Source organism: Astatotilapia calliptera, chromosome 3, assembly GCF_964374335.1.
Source record: "Astatotilapia calliptera chromosome 3, fAstCal68.1, whole genome shotgun sequence".
NCBI lineage: Eukaryota > Metazoa > Chordata > Actinopteri > Cichliformes > Cichlidae > Astatotilapia > Astatotilapia calliptera.
In genome coordinates this window covers 381,642-403,734 of record NC_137424.1, presented here as the reverse complement: position 1 = coordinate 403,734, position 22,093 = coordinate 381,642, and the positions used below count along the sequence as shown (strand labels likewise).

The 22,093-nt window shown below is 42.8% G+C and overlaps 1 long non-coding RNA gene across 1 annotated transcript in view; it reads right to left on the bottom strand.

The window, feature by feature from the left end:
- Window positions 1–22,093, bottom strand: part of LOC145426168 (uncharacterized) — a 537,068-nt gene that overhangs the window by 288,217 nt on the left and 226,758 nt on the right. The gene's annotated exons all lie outside the window — the stretch shown is intronic.

Genomic DNA, 22,093 nt, shown 5'->3' with positions numbered 1-22,093 from the left:
CCCCAAAAACCCATCTCCATGGAGACTGTGTCAGCTCCCAAACAGACAAAAAACAAACTAAAAACCAGCAATAAACAACTTAAACATAAAAAATCATAAAGAAAGAACAATACAGTATCCACATCTGAACCAAAGAGTAAAACAGTGAAATGTGGATTATTAAATATTAGGTCTCTCTCCTCCAAGTCTCTGTTTGTACATGACTTAATAATTGATCAACAAATCAATTTACTCTGCCTTACAGAAACCTGGTTGCAGCCGGATGATTATGTTAGTTTAAATGAATCAACACCCCCGAGTCATTCTAACTACCAGAAATCTCGAAGCACAGGCTGAGGGGGCGGTGTGGCAGCAATTTTTCACACCAGCCTATTAATTAACGAAAGACCAAGACAGACTTTTTAATTCATTTGAAAGCCTGATGCTTAACCTTGTCAACCCCAACTGTAAAACTCAGAAACCAGTCTTACTTGTTATCATATATCGTCCACCTGGGCCTTACACAGAGTTTCTGTCTGATTTCTCAGACTTTATATCTAATTTAGTTCTGAGCTCAGATAAAATAATTATTGTGGGTGATTTTAACATCCATGTGGATAATAAAAATGACAGCCTCAACATTTAATCTGCTATTAGACTCAAATGGCTTCTCTCAAAATGTAAAAGAACCCACCCACCACTTTAATCACACTTTAGATCTTGTTTTAACATATGGCATAGACACTGAACATTTAACAGTGTTTCCTGAAAACCCTTTTCTGTCTGATCATTTCCTGATAACATTTACATTTACAATAATTGATTACACAGCGGTGGAGAGTAGACTTTATCAAAGTAGATGACTTTCTGAAAGCGCTGTAACTAAGTTTAAGAATATAATCCACCCACTGTTATTATTTTCAATGCCCTGTACCAACATAGAGCAGAGAAGCTATCTGAACGCTAGCCCAACCGAGGTCGATTATCTTTTTAATAATTTTACCTCCTCACTACGTATGACTCTGGATACTGTACAGTAGCTCCTGTGAAAACTAAGGTCTCAAATCAGAAGTACCTGACTCCGTGGTATAATTCTCAAACACGTAGCCTAAAGCAGATGACTCGTAAGATGGAGAGGAAAAGGCATGTCACAAATAGATCATCATTTAGCCTGGAGAAATAGTTTGCTGATTTATAAGAAAGCCCTCCGCAAAGCCAGAACATCTTATTATTCGTCAGTGATTGAAGAAAATAAGAACAACCCCAGGTTTCTCTTCAGCACTGTAGCCAGGCTGACAAAAAGTCAGAGCTCTACTGAGCCAGCCATCCCTTTAACGCTAACTAGTAAAGACTTCATGAACTTCTTCATAAATAAAATTCTTATCATTAGAGAAAAAATTACCAATAATCATCCCACAGATGTAATATTATCTACAGCTACTCTTAGTACCATTGATGTTAAGTTAGACTCTTTTTCTCCAATTGAACTTTCTGAGTTAACTTCAATAATTACTTCCTGCAAACCATCAACGTGTCTTTTAGACCCCATTCCTACAAAACTGCTCAAAGAAATCCTGCCATTAATTAATTCGTCGATCTTAAATATGATCAACCTATCTCTAACAATCGGCTATGTACCACAGGCCTTCAAGGTGGCTGTAGTTAAACGTCTACTCAAAAAGCCATCTCTAGACCCAGCAGTCTTAGCTAATTATAGGCCAATCTCCAACCTTCTTTTCATATCAAAAATCCTTGAAAGAGTAGTTGTCAAACAGCTAACAGATCATCTGCAGAGGAATGGCTTATTTGAAGAGTTTCAGTCAGGTTTCAGAGCTCAGCACAGAAACAGCTTTAGTGAAGGTTACAAATGATCTTCTTATGGCCTCTGACAGTGGACTCATCTCTGTGCTTGTCCTGCTAGACCTTAGTGCAGCGTTCGATACTGTTGACCATAATATCCTATTAGAGCGATTAGAACATGCTGTAGGTATTACAGGTACTGTACTGCAGTGGTTTGTATCATATCTATTTAATAGACTCCAATTCATACATGTAAATGGAGAGTCCTCTTCACACACTGAGATCAATTATGGTGTTCCACAGGGTTCGATGCTAGGACCAATTGTGTTTACATTATACATGCTTCCCCTAGGCAGCATCATTAGAAGACATAGCATAAATTTTCACTGCTATGCAGATAACACGCAGCTCTATCTATCCATGAAGCCAGGTAACACACACCAATTAGCTAAACTGCAGGAATGTCTTAAAGACATAAAGACTTGAATGGCCGCTAACTTTCTGCTTCTTAATTCAGATAAAACTGAGCTTATTTCACTCGGAAACTGAAATCTACTTTCAAGATTAGGCTTAAAACTTTCCTTTTTGCTAAAGCATATAGTTATAGGCTGGACCAAGTAACCCTGAATCTTCCCTTAGTTATGCTGCAATAGACGTAGGCTGCCGAGGATTCCCATGATGCATTGTGTTTTTCCTTTCCAGTCACCTTTCTCATCTAGTATGTGTTAATAGACCTCTCTGCATTGAATCATATCTGTTATTAACCTCTGTCTCTCTTCCACAGCATGTCTTTCATCCTGTTTTCCTTCTCTCACCCCAACCGGTTGCAGTAGACGGCCGCCCCTCCCTGAGCCTGGTTCTGCCGGAGGTTTCTTCCTGTTAAAAGGGAGTTTTTCCTCCCACTGTCGCCAAAGTGCTTGCTCATAGGGGGTCATATGATTGTTGGGTTTTTCTCTGTACCTATGAAGCTCCTTGAGGTGACTTATGTTGTGATTTGGCGCTATATAAATAAAATTGAATTGAATTCAGTCAACCACACACTGGTGATGCCAACCTACATTGTAGCCACAGCCACCTTGGGGCGCACTGACAGAGGCGAGGCTGCTGGACACTGGCGCCACCGGGCCCTCTGACCACCACCAGTAGGCAACAGGTGAAGTGTCTTGCCCAAGGACACAACGACCTAGACTGTCCAAGCCGGGGCTCTAACCGGCAACCTTCTGATTACAGAGGCGAATTCCCAGCTCTTTAGCCACAATCGCCCCTACAACCCACCAATATAACAGCATGAATTAATTGAAAGGAGAAACACAACCATGAATGTGCAGGTGGGTCTGTGCTTTCAAACTCTTTAAACCTCATCATGGATTCAACAGATACGTTCATCCATTAGAGGAAAGCATACCCAATCAGAGTAACTTCTGAGACAATTGAACTTTCTTTCTATACTTTGTGTACTGTGGACATGTTTTATATTTAGATAATATATTTACAGTACATCTGGAAAGCACACACACACACACATTTGTACTGCATTTTTCTTGTAATACAACCCTATTCTCAAATGGACTAAATTCAATGTTCTACACACAATATTTCATTTTCTCCATTTCCCACAACATCCCGAATTTTTGGAAATTTATTTTATGATTTTATGATAAATGATACATATATCCATCCACCCATGCTCCTCCTCTTGTAGGAGTCGCGGAGGGGCTGGAGCCAAATCCGGCTACTATAGGCGAGAGGCAGAGTATAATCAGAACAGGTCGCCAGTCTGTTGCAGGGATAACACGGAGAGAGACAACCATTCAAATTTGACAACAATTTGGCATGAATTACAAACTCAAGTCTTTTTGAGACTGTACACTAAGCAAGAGGAAGGAGGCCTGGGACTAGTGAGTGTCAGTACAACAGTCCATAATGAGACAACAAACATCCACGAATACATAAGGAAGATGGGCCCTACCACGTGGTCAGTGAATACCTCAGGCACCAGAAACCCAAGAAAGAGGAGGAAGATGAGGAAACATCATGGAAGGACAGGCCCCTGCATGGTATGTACCACCGGAAGACCCCAGGTGCAGGCTGTGTAAAGATGCCCCTGAGACAATCCAGCACATAACAGCAGTATGCAAGATGCTAGCAGGCAGGGCATACATAGAAGTCGTAACCAAGTGGCCGGTAAAGTATACAGAAACATCTGTGCCGCGTATGGCTTGGAAGTCCCGAGGTCAAAATGGGAGATGCCCCCCTAGGGTGGTGGAGAATGACCGAGCTAAGATCCTGTGGGACTTTCAAATACAGATGGCAAAGCTGGTGATGGCTAACCAACCAGACATAGTGGTGGCAGACAAACAGAAGAAGACGGCCATAGCGATAGATGTAGCAGTTCCGAATGACAGCTGTTATGTTCTAAGCCTAGGTGTGCCTTGAACGCAACAAGAAATTGGCCCCACTCACACCCAAGAAAGAACACAAACAGTACTACCTTTTAAAGTGCTAAGCAGCCATTTATTTGCTTCAGCAATGAGCAATGCCAAAAAAATAACAAATAAAACTCCCTAAAGTTTCCTATGCTTTCCTACACCAAAAGAAAAGCAACCAAAGAACAATTCACTTAGGTAACCTTCTAAACATTTCCCCCCACCCAAAAATCAAACATTTAATCCCTAATGAAATGTTTGATTCATGACCTAGAGGGGGCATCAGCCATGAGGTTCTCTAAGCCCTTTTTGTACCGGATTTCAATGTTGAAGTCCTGGAGGAGTAAGGACCTGCGCATAAGGCGCTGGTTGCTGTTCTGCATCCGAGTTAGAAACTGGAGAGGGTTGTGGTCAGAGATCACAATGGTTGGACTTTATAGTGGACCCAAGGTACACTATAAAGTGCTGCAAGGCTAGCAATAAGGCTAAGGCTTCCTTTTCAATCGTGCTGTAATGTAATTGATGTTTTAGGAATTTTTTGGAAAAAGAAACAGACTGGATGGTCAATGCCATGTTCATCCTCCTGCAGGAGCACTGCATCAACCCCCATAGCACTGGCGTCCACCTGAAGCTTGAACGGACATGTGAAATCAGGGGTGGCCAGTACAGGAGCACTGCCAAGGAGAGCTTTGGCAGCTTCGAAAGTAAACTGACATGTCTCTGACCATACGAATAGTGACTTAGGACTGGCAAGACTGGTTAACGGGGCTACTACCTCAGAGAAGTTTTTGCAGAACCCACGATAAGAACCTGCCATGCCTAGAAAACGAGGCAGCTCCCGATGCGTCTGAGGAGCTGGGAAGTTTAATATTGCCTGCACTTTCGCAGCTACAGGGAGGACTTGACCCTGTCCAACTTGCTTGCCTAGGTAGTTTACAACAGCCTTTTCAAACTCACATGTAGCCAAGTTTAGTGTCAGAGAGGCATCACGTAAGCGGTCAAATATTTCATTGAGGGTTTTGAGGTGTTCAGTCCAGGTGGATGAATAGGCCACTATATCATCCAAATATACTTCACAGTTTATGACTCCACGTAGCAAAGTGTTCCAAAGTTTGCCGAGCCGACGCGGTCGACCAAGTCATCCATGCGTGGGAGTGGGAAAGAGTCTGGTTTTGCAACAGCATTTACTTTTTGGTAGTCGTTACAGAAACGGGAGATTTGATCGGGTTTCGGAACGAGCAGTGATGGTGAGCTCCAAAAATTATTACTGGGAAGAGCAAAACCATGGTCAAGAGATAGTGGCCTTCTTGCTGCATTCTGGCACGCTTACTGGGATTTACTCTGTAGGCATGTTGCTTTAATTGTGATCGCCCACATCAATATTGTGACTTAGCGCGTGCATATGAGTGGGGATATCACTGAAAAGAGTTGAGTAATATTAAGAAATATATATATATTTATTTATTTTTTTTAATGCTTATTTTCTGATTATATTGTTTTATGTATTTTAACATGAGAGGCCTTTAGAAACTGAGCTCAGAGGAGACAAGACTTGGTTAAGGGTGACAGGTTGCCCTGGCAACAGACCTCAGAAAGGGGAAGTTATTGCAAGCTGCACAGGAAGTAAGACACAAAGAAAAGAGGAACTGAGTAGAAGGAGTTTGTTTCTAATAAAACTGTGTGTGTCACGTATGTGTGTGTGACGTCTGAAGTACTAAAATAACACGTATATGAGACACATCTTGAGCTTCTAATGTTACAGTTTCTGCAACTGGCTTTGGGCTATGCAGGGCTCTCTTTTCTGGAAGATAATTAAATAAAGAATTATAAATGTTTTGACCACTCTGAGTCGGGTTTTCTCTGTTCTATCATGGGGATCAAAGAATCGGGTTTAATATTTGGTGTTTCCGCTCGGTTCCCTTGTAACAGAGAGAACAAATGTGGCCGAAGGTACGATCTGATATGAGGCGGACAACAGACCGGTCTAAAATATTTAAAGGTAGGCGCAAGCCTGTTCAAAATTGTGCATATTGGATGAATTCAAATTTTTTTGTCTGCTGAGTTCATGATCGTGAACGTCAAATTGGCTCAGTAGTGGTGAAATTAAACTAAATTATAAAATCTGCTAAGTAGATTTCAAGTGACATGTCCATGATAATTTTGGGTAATTTGGGATAAATAAAGGTAAAGTTTGGGGATATTTGATGAAAGCACATTGTTGTTAATACTGGGGTGGATTTTTAATTGTTGTGACGTATGTTTGAAGTTGGTGTATTATGTGTGTGTGTTACGTCAGCCAAGAAAACAGTTTAGGTTAGGATATTTGGTTAAGGAATTTATCCCTGTATTGATTAGCAGAGTTGGACTCGGGCACCAGATAATTCAGCTGTGGAATCCTCACAGTGGTGATTTTAAATGTATTTAATATTTTAGGACGAAAGTTAGACTTTTAGGGGTGCAAAATGATCTGAGTGTTATGACTCCATCTTGCGGCAGACGCGCTGCAATTTCCTGCGGCAACAGGGTTAATTTGGGTGATTCCCGTAACAGGTAGGAATGGTCGTTAATAATCAGTGGTCAAGCACCACTTTTCTTGCACCGTTTGAGTAAAGAGTTAGACTCGGGTGGTCCCGTTTGAACGTGATTGACAAGTAAACCTTACGTAAAGCTTCAGGTGCAGACGGGATTTGGAAGCGTCTAGGAGTGGGGTTTCCGGTCAACTCACGGGGACCACTTTTAAATTATTATAGGGCTTAGAAATTTGACCGCTATCGGTGAGGGCGTTCCCAAAGCGGGTCGATTGGTCAGCAAGGTTGGACCTGGGCTTAGAGGCTTTTAAATTAAGTCGAAAATGTAGGATGACCAGTACTGGAGGCAGACGAAGTGACGTTATGATATGGAAATGTTGAATATTGAGTAATGGAAATAATTTATCTTGGCGTCAGTGTCTTTTGTTATATATATAAATGTGTGAATGTATAAATGAAGTGTAAAATTGTTATTTGGATGAATGATTAAAGGTCCACATTGTTTTGAGAGAAAAGGGGTGTGTGTGTGTGTGTGTGTGTGAGAGATGATTTTTTTTAAGGAAGTTCAGGGAAGTGTGCAAAATGCTGATGAAAGTATTGTGGGAATGATGCTAAAAAACTGAGCTAAAAGAATGCTGATGTGTGTGAAAAACTGTTAATTGTCCTGAGGTCTGAAAGAGCTCTGTTAAGCACGCTGAAGATTTTGATGTGAATGCTTGCAAATGCAAAGACCTTAGTATATTTAAGTGTGTGTGTGCGTGTACTGAGAGCATTCTTTTTATATCAACATTTAGCAGTGTTACAGAGGGTTTATAGACTGTAAATACAAAATAAGAGTTCGATTAGGCTGTAGAAACAGACCAATATATGAGTGTGTGTGGCTGTATGTGTGTGTGTGTCTGGCAGGAAGTGAACATGTTTGCATGCCCATAAAAGGAAACTGGCTGGTATGTGGAGTGTGCACCCAGAGAGAGAGAGAGACGTGTTAAAATCTTGGTAGAGGAAGTGAAAGAATGTCTTAAGAAAAAGTAATGAAAATGATATTAATTAAATGTTTTAGTGTGTCAATACAGGTGGACACTTCTCAACCTGAAAACATGAGTACAGCGGCAAAATGATAAATTAACAGAATTGGGATGAAAACAGGCCAGGCTTTGGCTTAAAAATCGACAGCTTCACCATTCATTCTGTCCTTATCCTGAGAAGAAGCTTAAAGGACAGTTGATCTCCTGATGAAGACAGAAGATAGACAGAACACCGTGTACTTGAAGAATGAACAGCAGGCAAAAAGACAGTGCAACTGAACTATAACACTGAAGACTCCAGTAGCAGTATGTAAGAAAACCCTGGATGGAACATGCACTCTGAATTACAAGCTGGGAAGTTGAACAGTGGGATGATTGTGTGAAACCACTGCACAGCACTGGACACCGAGTTTCAGATTTGCCATGCTGGGAGTGAACCTCCAAGAAAAGACTGAAAAGATCAAGAGAGAAGCAATGGAGAGAGGAAACAGCTGATTTGGGCCTGTGTTAATCTGCGGGGCCACACAGCAAATTTTGAGAACAGGAATGAGTGGGAGGTGAATCTGGGGTAATATAGTGAAAGCATATGGGAAAATTGAATCGAACATTAATGAATAGAAAACACACATATACAAGTTGTGACATGTGAAATTATTTTTGGAGAGAAGCAGAAGTGAGACAGTTTGAATCCAGAGCTCAGTGCAAAGATGCATGAATTAAACCTGATTATAAAAACACATGGAGGCAATGAAGAACAGCTTACACTAAATATTAATATGAACACACAAAAAACATGCAACAAAGACATGCTTACATTTATGAATGTGAATACATGACATAAATGCTAGATTTAACATACTTAAGGCTTGAACTGAGGAATAACTCAGGAATGTTCCATGACAATAGAGTGACTTTGGTGAAAATGAAAAAGTGATTAAAAGCTTAAAGCAGTTTTAAAATAGTGAATTGGTAGTGCTCTTGTGCCGATTGAGCAAAAGAGGTGACTACGGTAAAAATAAAAATAATTTAATCATGTGGTAGTGTTTTAAATATGTATTTCTCTTGTCAAGGCAACTTCTTGAGATATGACTCAGTATGTGAATTAGCTGAAGTGAGTGGTGACAAAGAAGCTTCCTGTCTGGCAGTGTATCTGAGGCTTTCAATGAAGGGAATATAAGCAGTGACTGAGAGGAATTACTTGGTAAAATATAGGATAATTAAATAAAGTGGTCAGGTCTGTCCAGAACTGTAGATTTGGACAAGAAATTTATAATTTAGTGATGACACATTGTTATAACGGGTTTAGAAAGTGCTCAATGGGGAAGATTACTGTTCTGTAAACTGTGTGGCTTTTAACAAGATTTTCTGTGTATTTAGCAGGTGAAATTATGTCAGTTGACCTCAGATTGTCAGGACGCTGAAGAACCTGAGGCCAACATGTTGTTAGATGAGTAAGCAAAACTTTTCTGTGATTAAGATTTTTGGGGTTGTTGTTTTAGTGATGGGTTGATTCTGTCAGTTAGGTTTGGGTTGTTTTCTTATTTTAATAGAGGGAGTTTTATTAATCATGGACATGGTTAGAACTGGGCCCTTTAAAATTGTCACAGTGCACTTAAGAGAAATCCTGTCAGGTGATTATGTTTTGTGTTTTGATGGGCTACTAATCAGCTCTTTTTCTCATTTTTGTTCTAAGCAGGCCTGTAAGATTGAATTAACAGCGCTGTAAAACATTTTCGGGAGAGCAAATATAAGGTGAGCTTTTCCAGATTATAATGGGCTGAGGAAAAGCCGACCTGTGGGAACTGATGAGCGTTTTAGTTCCTGTTTAAAAGGATTGCAGCGAGTCAATCCAGTTAAAGATTATAAAGAACTTTTTTTCTAAAAAATAAAACAAATGAATGAGCTCGTGTTGCTGAAGGTGGAGAGTCTGATTATTTGCGTGGGAGTCTCCACTATCAGCAATATCTGGTGTGAATGCGTGTGAGTGAATGTGTGACTGAACTAGGACTGACGACGTGGACTAAAGGTTTGACTGACTTGACACTGAGACAAAGATTGGACCAAGGTTAGGATGAATAAAGGTTGACAATAAATCACGTAGGGGAGAGAGAAGGAGACTGGAAGGTTCACATAAGTTGGGAGCTGCAGAGATTTTTGTGGGTCGCTGATGTCTGATTCAAGAAAATTCTGTTTTATTGACTGGGTTTAGATTATGGTAGTACACTATATAGTGGGGAAAATACCAAATGCTAAATGGGAGAAAATGTTGGATGTTACTAATGTTACTATTAACAAAAGCAGGCCACTGTAGAAGTAAATTACATTTGATAGAGGAAAATAATTACAACCAAAGTAATATTTATGAGTCACATAGGGGATTGCTAGACTTTTCATATAAAAATGCAGTTAAAGAATAACAAACAATTGTCCAAGTGACCAAGGTTTTTTTTTTTCCTTTAAAACAGTAAATTATTAAAAAAGCTGGTACTGCCATATATATATATTTTGGTTAAGTCTGATAAAGTAAAATTAAAATGTACCATTACATTAAGAGTAGCAAAATGAAATCAAAATATGGAAATTGTATATGAAGAACAGATAACTGTTCTGTCTTAAGTTTTGTTATAACACAGATTGCATTACAAGTGGGAAAATTGAGTTTTAGAAATGAAGTTAATGTCAAGACAGTGGATTTGTTTCTAGGCAGCTCTGAATGGAGTCAGGAGTTTAAAAGATTTAACATGATGACTAAACTGATTTTATTCCTGAACACAGGTTTGGAGGTCCGGAGGAAGTGTACTTGAGAGGAGAATTGCTGAGGGTTTTAGAGAAATAATAGGACTAACCTTTTTCTTTTAATTTTATAAGAGGTGGCGAAGTATTTTCATTTCTAGTAGCTGGTCTTTAGCTTATTTGACACATAAAGTGTGTCAAGAAGGGGGGGTTTTGGATTTAGGTTGAAATAAGGGGCTTTGTGATCATTTTGTGACTTTCTGGGTGTTTGGTGGTTTAGCTGTGGTGGAGCTCATGAGTAATTGTTTTTGTGCTTAAACTTAATTGATTGAAAATGTTTGTTTTCTCTTTGATCTTTTATAATTATTTTCTTACATGAAATGATTCACAAGCTCTCCATATTTGAGTGCCTGTGCATGCGTCAAAGCACACGCAGGAAACAAAGAAACACAGTTCGGTGTGGCAACATCAGAGGCACTTGTGTCTGCTATTGGTATTTCGACTACCTCGGGCAATGGAAAAACTTTGCATCCAGCTAAATCATTCCCGAGAATGTCAGTGCCCTCAACTGGCAACTGAGGTCGCACCCCAAGTTTAACTTCCCCTGATACGAACTGTGACGGGGGATTCTGGGTCTAGAAATAGATGACATAATTATAGACCTTGTGATTGAAGTCACAGCCTTGATATACAAATATTAATAGCTTGGAAATATATATATATATATATATATATATATATATATATATATATATATATATATATATATATATATATAAACAAAAAAAAAACACTCAGCACGCCCCTGCGGGCGGTTTATCCTTCAAGCTCGGGTCCTCTACCAGAGGCCTGGGAGCTTGAGGGTCCTGCGCAGTATCTTAGCTGTTCCCAGGACTGCGCTCTTCTGGACAGAGATCTCCGATGTTATTCCCGGGATCTGCTGGAGCCACTCGCCTAGCTTGGGAGTCACCGCACCTAGTGCTCCGATTACCACGGGGCCCACCATTACCTTCACCCTCCACATCCTCTCGAGCTCTTCTCTGAGCCCTTGGTATTTCTCCAGCTTCTCGTGTTCCTTCTTCCTGATGTTGCTGTCATTCGGAACCGCTACATCGATCACTACGGCCGTCTTCTTCTGTTTGTCTACCACCACTATGTCCGGTTGGTTAGCCACCACCATTTTGTCCGTCTGTATCTGGAAGTCCCACAGGATCTTAGCTCGGTCATTCTCCACCACCCTTGGGGGCATCTCCCATTTTGACCTCGGGACTTCCAGGTTATACTCGGCACAGATGTTCCTGTACACTATGCCGGCCACTTGGTTATGGCGTTCCATGTATGCCTTGCCTGCATATATATATATATATATATATATATATATATATATATTCGAAAGAAGGGACTGCTCTCACAGCTAGAGATTGACGAGGTACAACACAAATGCTATGGCAAGGAGGAGTCAGGACGCCAGGTCAGGGGGGAGATATCATCACCCCCACCCGAGATTGGGTACATAGCCCCAAGTGCGATAGGAGAAGGATCGTTGAGTGCGAGAGGAACTGACCTGAAAAATAGGATCATGGCCAAGCTTGAAACCTGTATCCCCCGTAGCTGGTTACCAAGATTACGTGAAGTACCCTCAGAAGGTCTGCTAGATGATGTTAATGCAGCACTACGGACGATACCTACAACCACGATTCCCGACACTAACAAGCTGATCTACAATACGGCAGCAGTGATCAGTGAGATGCTTGGCTACAAGTTGAACAGCCACAAGGGGCAGTACCCTCCATGGAGAAGGAGGCTAGAGGGCAAGATCAAAGTAGCACGGAGGGAGGTTAGCCAACTAACGGAGTTGCAGAAAGATGCGATAAAGAAGGTGCATAAGAAATACAGCAAGCTGTCCATACCTGAGGCCTTGGAAACTGCCAAGCAAAGACTCACAGCCTTGGCCAGCCACTTGAGGAGGTACACCAGAAAGATAGAAGGCAGGAGAATAAACCAGCTGTTCTCCACAGAACCAGCAAAGGTGTACTCTCAGTGGCAAGGGAACAATAATAATAAGAGAACAGCACCACCAAGGCTGGAGACAGAGCAATACTGGAAGAGCGTATGGGAGAAGGACGCAACCCATAACGGCAATGCTCAGTGGCTAGTGGATCTGAGGGCAGACCACAGCGACCTCCCTGAACAGGGTCCAGTAACCATCACAGTGGCAGATATCCAAGAAAGGGTCTCCAGTATGAAGAGTTGGACAGCACCAGGGCCCGACATGGTTCACGCCTACTGGCTGAAGAAGTTGACTGCACTCCACGAGCGTCTGGCAGCACAAATGAACCAGCTGCTAGTTAACGAGAGACACCCGGAATGGCTAACCGAAGGTCGGACGGTCCTGATCCCCAAGGACCCCAAGAAGGGACCGGTCCCCTCCAATTACCGACCAATAACCTGCCTCAGTACTACATGGAAGCTCCTGTCAGGCATCATATCGGCTAAGATGAACAGGCACATGGGTCAATACATGAGCGGGACACAGAAAGGGATTGGCAAGAATACCAGAGGCGCAAAACACCAGCTACTGGTAGACAGAACAGTCAGCCGAGACTGCAAGACCAGACTGACCAACCTGTGCACTGCCTGGATTGATTACAAGAAGGCCTATGACTCAATGCCCCACAGCTGGATACTGGAATGCCTAGAATTGTACAAGATCAATGGGACCCTAAGAGCCTTCATCAGGAACTCAATGGGGATGTGGCGTACAACACTAGAGGCCAACTCCAAGCCCATAGCACAAGTCACCATCAAGTGCGGGATCTACCAAGGAGATGCTCTGTCCCCACTGCTGTTCTGCATAGGCCTGAACCCCCTCAGTGAGATCATTAACAAGGCTGGCTACGGATACCGACTACGGAACGGAGCAGTTGTCAGCCACCTCCTGTACATGGATGACATCAAGCTGTATGCCAAGAGTGAACGAGACATCGATTCACTGATCCACACTACCAGGCTATTCAGCAATGACATTGGAATGTCATTCGGACTGGAGAAGTGTAGTCGGATGGTAACAAAGAGAGGGAAGGTAGTCAGAACTGAGGGGATTGAACTACCAGAAGGCAACATTGCAGACATAGAGGACAGTTACAAGTACCTGGGGATCCCGCAGGCGAATGCGAACCATGAAGAGGCCGCTAGAAAAGCTCCAACAACCAAGTACCTGCAGAGGGTCAGGCAAGTCCTGAGAAGTCAGCTGAATGGTAAGAACAAGATCCAGGCCATCAACACGTACGCCCTGCCCGTGATCAGGTACCCTGCTGGGGTAATAGGCTGGCCAAAGGAGGAGATAGAAGCCACTGACATGAAGACAAAAAAGCTCCTTACCATGCATGAAGGGTTTCACCCCAAGTCCAGCACCCTGAGGCTGTACGCTAAGCGGAAGGAAGGGGGCCGGGGACTGGTGAGTGTCAGCACCACAGTCCAGGATGAGACAAGGAACATCCAAGAATACATTGGGAAGATGGCCCCAACTGACCGAGTGCTCAGTGAATACCTCAGGCAGCAGAAACCCAAGAAAGAGGAGGGAGACGAGGAACCATCATGGAAGGACAGGCCCCTGCACGGTATGTACCACCGGCAGATAGAGGAGGTGGCTGATATCCAGAAATCCTACCAGTGGCTGGACAAAGCTGGACTGAAAGACAGCACAGAGGCACTAATCATGGCAGCACAAGAACAAGCTCTGAGCACAAGATCCATAGAGGCTGGGGTCTATCACACCAGGCAAGACCCCAGGTGCAGGCTGTGTAAAGATGCCCCAGAGACAATCCAGCACATAACAGCAGGGTGCAAGATGCTAGCAGGCAAGGCATACATGGAACGCCATAACCAAGTGGCCGGCATAGTGTACAGGAACATCTGTGCCGAGTATAACCTGGAAGTCCCGAGGTCAAAATGGGAGATGCCCCCAAGGGTGGTGGAGAATGACCGAGCTAAGATCCCGTGGGACTTCCAGATACAGACGGACAAAATGGTGGTGGCTAACCAACCGGACATAGTGGTGGTAGACAAACAGAAGAAGACGGCCGTAGTGATCGATGTAGCGGTTCCGAATGACAGCAACATCAGGAAGAAGGAACACGAGAAGCTGGAGAAATACTAAGGGCTCAGAGAGGAGCTCGAGAGGATGTGGAGGGTGAAGGTAACGGTGGTCCCCGTGGTAATCGGAGCACTAGGTGCGGTGACTCCCAAGCTAGGTGAGTGGCTCCAGCAGATCCCGGGAACAACATCGGAGATCTCTATCCAGAAGAGCGCAGTCCTGGGAACAGCTAAGATACTGCTATAGCGTACAGCCTCAGGGTGCTGGACTTGGGGTGAAACCCTCCATGCATGGTAAGGAGCTTTCTTGTCTTTATGTCAGTGGCTTCTATCTCCTCCTTTGGCCAGCCTATTACCCCAGCAGGGTACCTGATCACGGGCAGGGCGTACGTGTTGATGGCCCGGATCTTGTTCTTACCATTCAGCTGACTCCTCAGGACTTGCCTGACCCTCTGCAGGTACTTGGTGGTTGCAGCCTTTCTAGCGGCCTCTTCATGGTTCCCATTTGCCTGCGGGATCCCCAGGTACTTGTAACTGTCCTCTATGTCTGCAATGTTGCCTTCTGGTAGTTCAATCCCCTCAGTTCTGACTACCTTCCCTCTCTTTGTTATCATCCGACTACACTTCTCCAGTCCGAACGACATTCCAATGTAATTGCTGTATAGCCTGGTAGTGTGGATCAGTGAATCGATGTCTCGTTCACTCTTGGCATACAGCTTGATGTCATCCATGTACAGGAGGTGGCTGACAACTGCTCCGTTCCGTAGTCGGTATCCGTAACCAGTCTTGTTAATGATCTCACTGAGGGGGTTCAGGCCTATGCAGAACAGCAGTGGGGACAGAGCATCTCCTTGGTAGATCCCGCACTTGATGGTGACTTGTGCTATGGGCTTGGAGTTGGCCTCTAGTGTTGTACGCCACATCCCCATTGAGTTCCTGATGAAGGCTCTTAGGGTCCCATTGATCTTGTACAATTCTAGGCATTCCAGTATCCAGCTGTGGGGCATTGAGTCATAGGCCTTCTTGTAATCAATCCAGGCAGTGCACAGGTTGGTCAGTCTGGTCTTGCAGTCTCGGCTGACTGTTCTGTCTACCAGTAGCTGGTGTTTTTCACCTCTGGTATTCTTGCCAATTCCTTTCTGTGTCCCACTCATGTATTGACCCATGTGCCTGTTCATCTTAGCCGATATGATGCCTGACAGGAGCTTCCATGTAGTACTGAGGCAGGTTATTGGTCGGTAGTTGGAGGGGACCGGTCCCTTCTTGGGGTCCTTGGGGATCAGGACCGTCCGGCCTTCGGTTAGCCATTCCGGGTGTCTCTCGTTAACTAGCAGCTGGTTCATTTGTGCTGCCAGACGCTCGTGGAGTGCAGTCAGCTTCTTTAGCCAGTAGGCGTGAACCATGTCGGGCCCTGGTGCTGTCCAACTCTTCATACTGGAGACCCTTTCTTGGATATCTGCCACTGTGATGGTTACTGGACCCTGTTCAGGGAGGTCGCTGTGGTCTGCCCTCAGATCCACTAGCCACTGAGCATTGCCGTTATGGGTTGCGTCCTTCTCCCATATGCTCTTCCAGTATTGCTCCGTCTCCAGCCTTGGTGGTGCTGTTCTCTTATTATTGTTCCCTTGCCACTGAGAGTACACCTTTGCTGGTTCTGTGGAGAACAGCTGGTTTATTCTCCTGCCTTCTATCTCTCTGGTGTACCTCCTCAAGCGGCTGGCCAAGGCTGTGAGTCTTTGCTTGGCAGTTTCCAAGGCCTCAGGTATGGACAGCTTGCTGTATTTCTTATGCACCTTCTTTGTCGCACCTTTCTGCAACTCCGTTAGTTGGCTAACCTCCCTCCGTGCTACTTTGATCTTGCCCTCTAGCCTCCTTCTCCATGGAGGGTACTGCCCCCTGCTGTTCAACTTGTAGCCAAGCATCTCACTGATCACTGCTGCTGTATTGTAGATCAGCTTGTTAGTGTCGGTAATCGTGGTTGTAGGTATTATATATATTGTGCGCATATATATATGTTGTAGGTATATATATATATATATATATATATATATATATATATATATATATATATATATATATATATATATATATATATAATGTTCACAGTTTATATTAAAATTTGTAGCTGAACATGAATCAGCATGCCAACACAGTGTCAAAGGATGTGATGTCAGTGAAATCCTGGAATAATCCGCAGTATCAGTCTGAGCTCCTTCATCTGCTGCAGCCTCTGAAACATCACCCCTCCTGCTTTCTGAGTCACAGTTCACCTGAACACCAGAGGGCGCTGTGGTCTACGTGGGACAGACGTGTTTTTTTCTATGTCCCTTCAGTCAAGCCTAAATGCGTTTGTTTCAGTAAAAGGAAAGAAAACAGATTTACTGCAGGATGAAACTCGCACTATAATCTGTTTTTTTAACAGTTGAGAGAAAGCCCTGGAAGCTTTCAGGGCTCATGGGGATGTTTCAGTAGAGGTACATCAGCACAGAGTCTGAACCCCCACCAGTCAATAATGTCCAACATTCACTGTGTGATGGATCTATGTGCCTTTATATACAGCAACCTTTCTTTGTCTGTCTATGTGAAATTGGAGGTGTTTTAATGATGTTGGGTGTTTTCAGTCTTCCATGGAAGTTTCCATCAGCAAACTAGAAAAACTAGTAACTGCATGAAGCATAGTTTCAGTTGGCAGCACACCTGATCTTTATCAAGCACCAACGGTAACAACACCTTATTTAACAGAGCTGTGTAAAGACTTACAGATATCAATGTTTGTGATTTACACTTTAATCCAGGCGATATATCTGATTTATTTTATGTAAAGTGAATAAAAATGTCTCAGCTCTATCAGTTCATCAGGCTCTGTGATGCCACAATCAACAGCTGTCAGCAGAGGAATGTTCAGTTTAACTGACACTTCCCCATGTCTGAGTGTGTCACGCTATGTGTGTGCCTGTGTTTGAACATTAAACAGGTTATTAAAACTTTATTCTACTCTGTTCGTTCTGTTTTCAAACCCATTCATCTGTGTTTCATGAATAAATTTGATTCTTTGTTGTTCTTGTTAAAGGTGTTCAGATCTTCACACCTGAACATCTCCAACAGACTGAAAACAGACCGACCTGCTGAGTATGTGATGTATAAGGACTCTGATATGATCATAATCAATGGTGATTAAAGTTCATAATTGCTTGTGATTGTGTCCTGTGTGGTGATGGTCAGTAACATAGAGTAACCTGAGTATCTCTCCTTGGACAGAATAATGAAGTGACTGCTGAGCACAGTCACTGGGCCTCTGGTCTAATCCAAGAAACAGAATTCACAATGAAACAAAACAACAACAGGAACCACAGGTGAGGCTGAACAAATTATCATTGAGAGTGTTTGCCAGCACAACTTCACTCCAAACTCATCATGAATAAAAACACACTGTTTTTAAAAACAACCAATCAGAAGAGAGGAGACAGATTCCATAAAACACACAGAACCCAAAGTTTCTCAAAAATTGCCCCTTTAATGAAGACAAATCACAAGAAGAACTTTACTAACAATTTTCCCTCATCTAAATTCAGCTTTTTACTGTCTGTCTACAAACTGATCTTTGAGTCTCACTTCAGACTGGATCTAACTCTCCCCACTAGTATAGTAAATTTAGTAAATAACTTTCGTGGGGACCTGAGTTTTGGTCCACACAGGGTTGAAGGCATTTTTCATGCTCAGAATTTGATTTTAGTGTCAGGGTTACAGTTGAGTTATGGTTAGGTTTAGGGTAAGTGGATAGGGGAAGCATTATCTCAACGGGATGTACCCACAAGGATAGCAAACCAGACATGTTTGTGTGTGTATGTGTGAGATGAATGAAGACATGAAACCTAACTCTGAGAATCATCTACAGACTGTTTCAGCTCAGCTCCAAACACAGAGCTTGGAGAATACACACAGTCTGAATGAACCCCTACCGAAGTGGGAGTCTGTCAGCAAATCAGTGTGTCTTTACAGGCTGAGTGAGTGAACGGGACTTCACACTAAATATAACAAGTATCTGAGTCAGTCAGTCAGTCAGTCAAGGTAAGAGGGAGTGAGGATTTTCCAGGCTGTCCCGGTATTACCAAACACCCTGTGATCCTCTCAGGGCTCACAACTTCAAACATCAGGAAGTAGACCGGCCGAGAAGAGGTTAAGGTTCAGAGCAGCTCTGATCACCAACTCCAACTGTGACTTCATAAGGAGCTGTGCTCCACCATGGTGGCTGTTTGTCACAGCCATTCTAAGGTTCTGACCAATGACACACCTTTCTACACTTATTTAAACACTGTTGTTATGGTGACACACTACGTCCATAAGTCCACCATAACTGACCAATCAGAGGTCAGACTGCATCTCGAGTATCATGTTTACCTTTCTGAACAACCAATTACAGACTTGAGAACAAATGATTCTCTGTGTGACTCGAAGGCTTAGTGGATCCAGACTGAAGCGTTTGAAGCTTACTAAGATGAATGAACCAGATGAACCAGATTTATAATATTTTATTCTCTTACTTTAGAAAGCTGCAGAGCTATTTTAATCAAAACTTAAAAGTGAACCTAAACGAATTACAATTTGTAGAAACATTCTTATTACTAACCAAATCTGAAGTGCAAAGTAAAATTATTTCTAAATTATATAACAGCATCCGGCGGTGTAAAAAAGACAGCACTCTGTATATTAAAGCGAAGTGGGAAAAGGAGGGTAATTTGACAATTACAGAGAAGTGTTGGGCTCACGCATGCAAGATACAGTGGGCTACCACTGGGTCTAATGTTTGCCGTGAATTTTGCTGGAAAAGCATTATGAGATTTTTCATTACCCCTGCTCAACAAAGATATCGAGGAATTGGTGATAAATGTTGGAGATGTGGGGGAGATGGAGCTAACCATTTCCACATCTTTTGGGACTGTAAAGATATTCGCCAGTATTGGTCTCTAATCCATGATCATTTACAAAATGTTTTTTCATTTGTTTTTCCTTCAACTTTTGAGACCATGTTTTTGTGCAATGCACCAGTGGATAAACTGAATTCCAACGACAGAAGACTCCTGCATATCCTTCTGGCCGCAAGTAAAAAGCCTCTTACGAGAAGATGGCTTAAGCCTGAACCACCAACGATAGAAGACTGGATACATTCTGTACAAGAGATCTATACGATGGAAAAAGTGTCATTTTCTCTTAAACTTCAGAGGGATACCTTCTACGTAATATGGTCTAAATGGACAGACTATGTTAAGCATATGAGGTGTGATTTTTGTGTATGATGTTACAACCCTGAGTTCTACGTAATCCTACCTGCCCTGCTGCCTCCTAACCGTTTTTTTTGTTTGTTTGTTTTTTGTTGTTGTTTTGTTTGTTTTTTTTGGGGGGGGGTGTTTTTTGTTTGTTTGTTTGTTTTTCTTCTTTTCTTTTCTCTTCTTTCTCTGTCTTCTTTATTTTTCAATTATAAGTTAAAATGTGACAGCAAAGAAAATGTAAAAAGGCAAACTACTGTTATGTTCAACAGCTGTCCCAATAAAAGAGATAATAATAATAATAAAAAAAGAAAGCTGCAGAGCATGACTTCACTGCACTTCCGTAAGTTTGCATATGGATGGCAGCTTTGTTCTTTCACAGTCACACTGACGTCTGGGGCTCAGCTGTGGACAAGAGATATTTTATTTTGTATTCTTATGATCACAGTTATAATCAGAATTATCATGGATTAATCATTTACCATTCTTGAATCAGTTGACAGAATAATCTTTGAATCACATCTATGTTACTCTGAGCAAATATTAATGCACACAGATTATCAGTACTTTAGTCAGTCTATTGTTGTTCTGTATTATTCTTTCTATTTGCTTAGGCTGTTAACCGCTCGGACTTGTGGGTCCTGTTGGACCCTGGCCTGTCTACAGTCAGTTCTGCATGTACTCAGGCCTGTAACAACATGCACACACTTATGTAAGACACGCATGTTCACACACACACTTAGTAAGAATAGGAGGGTCGTCTGAGGACAGTTTTTCTAATAGATATACTTTCACAAAATGCACAATATAATACACACTTGTTTTTCTCTAAAAGTAGCAGTTGATGTCCATATAAGGAGAACTTTTTGAGAGGTGGGGAATTTTTATCATTTCCAGTAAAGATCTAACTGTGATGTCATCACGCCAATATAAGGATGCGGGACGGTCCATTCGCAGAAGGATTGTATTGCAAATTGTCTTCCCACACTCCTGCGCAAAGTGTGTAAAATAAAGATCATTATTTTCGACACCTACCCCGGACTCAGCCTGCTTTCTTCTCTTACCCAAATCGAACGAACCTCAACACAGCTCTGACACACTGTTTGCTTTATTTAGAATATGGACATTTCTACTGCAAAGCTTCAAATGATCAACGATCAGTTTCTCTGTTTACAGTCTAATGGATCCAGACACTTTCTACCTTCAGCTGTACAGTAAACACAGTAAACCATCCAATCGACAAGCAGCATTGCTATTATTCAGGCTGAGGAGGGGGAGTGGCAGCAGTCTTCCACTCCAGTTTATTAATCAACCATAGACTCAGAGAGAGTTTTAACTCCTTTGAAACGTTTGAGACGTTTCACCTCTCATCCAAGAAGCTTCTTCAGTTCTAGGGTCGAATAGTGGAGAGTCCCAGATTTAAGCTCTGTGGAAGTATCCACCCAAGAGGGACCAAAGGACACCCTGATGATCCTCTACCTAATCACATGAACCAAGGCATGAAAACGGGTGTGGGTCACAATCAGCCAAGGTTTCAGGTGAGCTCAATGTGAAACCTAGCCCCACCCTATCATGTGATTTCCTGAGGTCAGGGACAAGACTCGGCTGTCCATCTGAATCTAAAGGACAAAGGTCACTCTTTCAAGGATGCCAATGTACACATTTTGGACAGAGAGGACAGATGGTTTGAAAGAGGAGTAAAAGAGGCCATTTGTGTCCACTGTCAGTGACCATCTTTGAACAGAGGCAGTGGCTTACTTCAGTGTAGGTTCAGTTTTTTTTTTTTCTTTCAGCTCAGATTTAAACTGAGAAAGTGTACTTTATTGGTCCCCGTCGGGAAAATCCCTCTCTGCATTTAACCCATTCACTCAGTGAAGCAGTGGGCAGCCACTGGGCGCCCGGGGAGCAGTGTGTAGGGACGGTACCTTGCTCAGGGGTACCTCAGGGTAGCTGTTCAGGGGAATCGAACCCCCGACCTTCCGATCATGGGGCCACCACTCTACCTACTGAGCTATCCCTGCCCCTAACCCCCTTACGACACCAACTGTGCCATCTATGCCTTAACGCCCACTCACATCCTGGGCCATCTGACCTCAGGAAATCACATGATAGGGTAGGGTAAGTTTCACAATGAGCTCACCCGAAACCTTGGCTGATTGTGACCTACACCTATTTTCACACCTTGGCTCATGTGATTAGGTAGAGGATCATGAGTGGGTCCTTTGGTCCCCCTGATGACACTC